This window comes from Vicia villosa, unplaced genomic scaffold (genome assembly GCF_029867415.1).
Source record: "Vicia villosa cultivar HV-30 ecotype Madison, WI unplaced genomic scaffold, Vvil1.0 ctg.000402F_1_1, whole genome shotgun sequence".
Lineage (NCBI taxonomy): Eukaryota > Viridiplantae > Streptophyta > Magnoliopsida > Fabales > Fabaceae > Vicia > Vicia villosa.
The window spans coordinates 282,529-288,543 of NW_026705181.1; the positions used below are offsets into that span (position 1 = coordinate 282,529).

A 6,015-nucleotide genomic window follows, 5' to 3' on the forward strand; every position below is an offset into this window, starting at 1 on the left:
GCCTTTTTTGTCAGGTGATCAAATTTTTGAAAAGGTGAAAGATGTGAGCACTCAGTTTGGCAAGCCTTTTGCACATTCACTTGTCAAGGGTGGGTGGAAGAAGAAGTCAATTTTTTTTGAACTTCCATATTGGAAGTCGTTGTACGTAAGACATTTCCTGGATGTTATGCATATTGAAAAAAATGTATTTGACAGCGTCATAGGTACGTTACTCAATATACAAGGAAAGTCTAAGGATGGCCTCAACATAAGGAAGGACATGGTAAACATGGGAATGAGAACTGAATTGGGACCCGTGACAAAAGGAAGACGAACATATCTGCCACCTGCTGTTTACACTTTATCTAGAAAGGAGAAGAAAACATTGTGTAAGTTCCTCAGTGAAGTTAAAGTTCCAGAAGGCTACTCTTCAGATATTAGAAGACTTGTGTCCATGAAAGACATCAAGTTAAAGAGTTTGAAGACGCATGATTGCCATGTTATAATGGAACACTTTTTACCAATAGGTATACGTTCTATTCTGCCAGAAAAAGTAAGAAGCACAATAACTAAGCTGTGTTTCTTCTTCAGGTCAATTTGCAGTAAGGTGGTCGATCCCGCGATCTTACCAACATTGCAAAAAGAGATAGTTGTTACTTTATGTGATCTTGAAATGTATTTTCCTCCCTCGTTTTTTGACATAATGGTTCATCTAGTCGTTCATCTTGTGAAAGAGACACAATTGTGCGGACCAGCTTATATGAGATGGATGTACCCTGCTGAACGTTATATGAAAATATTAAAAGGGTACGTGAAAAACAAAAGTCGACCGGAGGGCTGTATTGCCGAACGATACGTTGTTGAAGAAGCGGTTGAGTTTTGTACTGAATATCTGTCAAATGTTCAATCAATTGGACTCCCCAAATCTCATATTGTCGAAAAAAAAAAGAAGGAAAAAGGCTAATTGGAAATAAAGTTGTGACAGTATCAATGGTCGAACGGGATCAAGCGCACTTGTATGTTCTGCACAATGAGATTGAGGTTGAGCCGTATGTTGAAATGCACAAGGTTGTTCTCCGAGATTTAAATCCAAATAGAAATGAGAACTGGATAGTACGAGAGCACAATCGAAGTTTCATACCGTGGTTTAGGGATCATATTTATTCAAAGTATCGTTCAGATCCTGCTTCAGTAACAGAAAGGTTGAGATGTTTAGCCTATGGTCCAAGTGTAATTGTGCTTTCTTATAGCGCATACGCAATTAATGGATACACATTTTATACCAAAGAACAGGATGATAAAAGTACTATGCAAAATAGTGGTGTTACCTTGGTAGCTGAAGCAATGCACATATCAAGTGCGAATGACTTAAATCCGAAATTTGCAAATTTGTCATATTTTGGGGTTATCGAGCGCATTTTGGTGTTTGATTACGCGAAGTTTCAGATTCCTGTATTTGGTTGCAAGTGGGTTGAAAATAATAGTGGCATACGAATGGATAAGTCAGGATTTTTGCAAGTGGATCTCAATAGGGTAGGGTACAAAGATGAGCCTTTCATTCTAGCCTCTCAAGCTAAACAAGTGTTCTATGTCAATGATCCGACAAGTACGAAATGGTCTATAGTGCTTTTATCTAACAAAATAGTTGATGAAAACATTGAAGATCAAGGTGATATTGGTGTTGGCATTGAATCTTGTACAAGAAACGATCAAAATGAGAATGAATCGTGTACTAGAAATGATCATAATGAGGGTATTTGGATCAATCCAACCGTTCGCGTTGTTAAGAGACGCGTAGAACACAATCCTACCAAGAAAAGAAAGAGACGTTAGTGATAAAGGTAATAGTATACATATTCCGACAAATTTGCTTTATTCAATTTGTACCGATTGTTTTATTCAATAGTATAGTACTTATTCAATTTTGGTGCATATTCTCGTTTTGTACATAACTTTTGAACCATGTATCCGTTTGTTGACTTCTTTACATGTAACTATACTATTTTGACTATTCCGGAGCTGCTCATGCACTTATCTTTACATTTCGGGACTGTTTTTTATCGGTTTTGCTTCTGCCCGTAATCAAAAGTCGGGCTTAGGGTCTGAATTTCGGAAAACTGACTTTATTTTTTAGTCCGTGGGGACGTTTTACCATAGCCATGTAAATTTCGTTCAATTCCGACAACTTTCTTTTTTGACGCTTATTTTGATTTGTACCGATTTCGTTTCCGATTTACTTGTACATGCATGGTTTGACTTCCATTTGACTTGTATAGATTGTTAGCTTATTAATAGTGTACTAATGTGCTTTAGTTTGTTTGATACAGGTTCAATGGCTCCGGATAGAGATGCTCCACATGAAAACTCACAAGAAAACTCACAAGAAAGAGATGCTCAAGAAAGAGATGCCACGGATACAAATGCTCCACCTTGTACTGAAGCAAAAGAAGTTGCACGAGGCATCACCATTATGAAGGGAATCATTCGACATAGAGACCAAGGATTAGTATACCATTTGGATTGGAATTCTGATAAACAAGCAATTGGTCCAAATTCTGCAAAGTTGACAAGCTATATTGGTACACTTGTTCGTATGCATATTCCGGTCTCCATAGCTAAATGGAATCTGAAAAGCGAAGAGTTGGATGCGAAAAAAAAAGCGATTTGGGACGAGCTTCAGGTATATATGATCATATATGGTTAATTGTTGTTATTATCTTGACGATAAATTGTTTAAATTACTTATACTAACACACTATGCGTATGTTTTTTTGCAGAGGACTTTTGAGATACCAGATGATCGTAGACGATACATACTTAGTTTGGCCGGCAAAAGATATAGAGGGTGGAAAGCTTTTTTGACAAACACCTATCTTAAGGATAAAGATGGAAACTTTCTTGAAGAGGCACCGGGACGGCCAAAAAAGTATGAGATCTTCATTGATGAAAAAGATTGGGCTGAGTTTGTAAATCAAAGAGATGAAGATTTTCGGAAAAGGAGTGCCACGAATAGTGCGAGAGCATCCAAACCCGCGTATCCATACAAAAAAGGGCGTATGGGATATGCATGCTTAGAGGATAAACTTGTAAGTAAATAGAAATGCATTTTAATTAATTGTCTAAATGTGTTTTATTTGACGATTTTATCATTTGTGTCAATGCATAGTTAGAGGAGTCTAAAAGTGAGGAAACTTCACTTCCTGAACATGTGTTGTGGAAGGAAGCTCGTGTGGGCAAGAATCGAGCTGTCGATCCCGATGTTCAGAGAGTTTATGCTGAATGTGTAAGTATAATACTGTGTCTTTAATTAAATCAAATGTTTTTTAATATATAAATGATTTTTTATCTCCACTAATAATTATTGAAATGTAAATGAATTACAGGAGACATTGTCGCAATCGGTGTCCACCGGTGAGGACCAGGATGATAGGAGCATACTTAGTAGAGCACTAGATGCTCCTGAGTATCCCGGTCGGGTGAGGGGTAAGGGTCATGGTGTGACTCCAACCTCTTTTTACAAGCATCCTAGGAGAAGAAATCCGTCAAATGAAGAAGTGTTGAAAAAATTGGCAGAATTGCAAGCACAAGTCTCTGAATTGCAAAGAGATAAAGATATGTATATGAGAGAAAAGTGCAATACTGCATCGGTGAAAGAAACTAGTGATAAAGCTAGTTTCAACTGTCAAAGAAAACTTCCCGAGGTAATTATAAATTTCTTTTCCTTACAAATTGTTCTATTTTATTAACGATAATGACTTTATATTTACTATTGGTTTAGGGCATTTCTTCTTGCAAACTATACTTATCGTCACCGTCTTATCGCCTAGTTGACAAGGGAAAAGTGCACAACACTGTGGGAGATTTACTTCACCATAGACCGCTCCCGGATGGACACCTGAAAGTATCAGTGGATGTTGTATTAGATCATGATGCGGTGCTACCGGTACCTGACATGGTCTCAGAGACGACATTGCTGCGAGATGCAATAGGGTCATTTGTTGCATGGCCCTCGGAGCTCATTATCATTGGTGATGAGGTATATTCAAAACCATTATGAATCATTTAGTTTTCGAATGTCAATTTTGCACCGTTACGTTAATTATTTTTTACATTTTAATTTTAGACTGCTCCTACAAAACCCGCAATTAAGGGCAAAGGGATTTTACAGGAAGAGGAGTCTGTTGCATCACTAAAAGAGGTACATTTAAGGTGTTAATATATAATTTGAATGTAAAACTCCATGATTTTATATTTTATCGATCGTTATTTGATTTTTAGGCATCTGCTCGGGAGTCACAACAAGTGACACAGGTCGTTCGTAGCGTACCGCCTAAGGGTCCTCCGAAGCAAGCGGCAAAAAAAGGTAGTGCTTTTTTTCCTCGATATCGGACGACGCTCGGAACACTTGTTGATATGTCCGATTTGAAGGAAGGTGCTCTCCGTCAAATCAATATGGAGGAAGGTATCTTTGGTGTTAAATTCATTTCACATATTGCAATAGATGACTTGGAAGAGATTTTTACACAAGAACAACTAGGCGTCGCTAATATGCACTCGTACATCCGGTAATATTCACTCATCCGATATATTATTTAATTAGTCGAACAATGTATTTACACATTATGTTTATTATGTTTTTCACTCATCCGCTAATATGTTTATAATGTTTTTATTTAAGGTTGTTGCATGACAGAGTGTTGCGCGGGACTGCATTGTCAAACAGATTCCGTTTCGTGTCTTCCGCCCATTGCAGCGGAATGACAATTGATTCGGAACCGGAATCAGTTAGACAGCGCTTAGTCGATAGATTCATGTCATCCGGCAATTCAGAAAGTCTGATTCTTTGGGCGTATAATACCTGACCAGTAGGGTTAGTTTCTCATTCTTGGTACATTTAATCTTTGTTTCTTTTGCTTAGCAAAATTTTTATATAACCTATTGTTTTAATTTATAGAGCACACTGGTTGTTGCTTGCTATCAACTCGATAAGAGAAGTTGTATATTTTCTGAATTCGGTAGATGGTGAGTGGAGCAATTATCCGGCTATGAAGGAAATTATTGATTTGTAAGTGGGATCGTTCTAAATATTCTTGTATATTTATATATTTAATTATTTGTGAGATTGATCTAAATATATGCTTTTATATTTTTGTTAGATCAATACAAGTGTTCCGAAGTCAACGAGACGCACAGGTATCCCGGACTAAATCAAACAACATTACTTGGATCAAAGTGCAGGTACATTATTTTTCACAATTTTTCTTATAATATTTATGCTACTTGATAAAACAAGACAACTATAAATTCTTATTTGTTTTCTATGTAGTGTCCGATACAGCGGAACAGTTCAGACTGCGGATACTTTGTTTTGAGGTTTATGAAAGAAATCCTTCAAATGAATCAATTAGAGATTCCAATCACGGTATGGATTTATAACTTAATTAGATAACTTCTTATAATTTATTACATTTAACTAAATCATTCATATTATGTTTTTACTCTGTAGTACTTTGACGAATTCCGTGCTGCTTCTTACCCGAAACTTAAGTTGGAAGAAATCAAAGAGGAATTGTGTCAATTTTATATTCATCAGCTATTCATGTAGTAGGATTTGTGTCGATTTGAAGAGAATATTATAGTACTCCAGAATATATGGTTACTAACTTTGTTCATATTGTTGCCAATTAATATTTGAAGTATAATATTGTTGATGTTAGAGATTTAGTTTGATTGACATAATGATGTATATATATAATTTTGGATATTATAATGGTATTATATTAGTATATATATAGTCCTACCTATGGTTGAAAGCATATCGTCGAAAATATATTACTGGTCGAAAATATTACAGGTTGAAAATATATTACAGGTCGAAAATATTACAGGTTGAAAATATTACAGGTCGAAAATATTACAGGTCGATCTGGGAGGCTGAAATTATAGGCTGCACTTTAAAATATCTCATTTAGCAACGACAGCGCTTTTAAAAAGCGCTCTTAAAGGTCCCCCTACTAAAGCGCTTTGTTACAAAAA

At 36.2% G+C, this 6,015-nt stretch overlaps 1 long non-coding RNA gene across 1 annotated transcript; it reads left to right on the forward strand.

Annotated features, from left to right (window-relative positions):
• Positions 1–5,300: 5,300 nt before the first annotated feature.
• On the forward strand, positions 5,301–5,690 carry LOC131627816 (uncharacterized). Its single transcript, XR_009291566.1, has 2 exons — positions 5,301–5,401; positions 5,486–5,690. It is a non-coding gene; the product is annotated as an uncharacterized LOC131627816 (long non-coding RNA).
• The last annotated feature ends 325 nt before the right edge of the window (positions 5,691–6,015 follow it).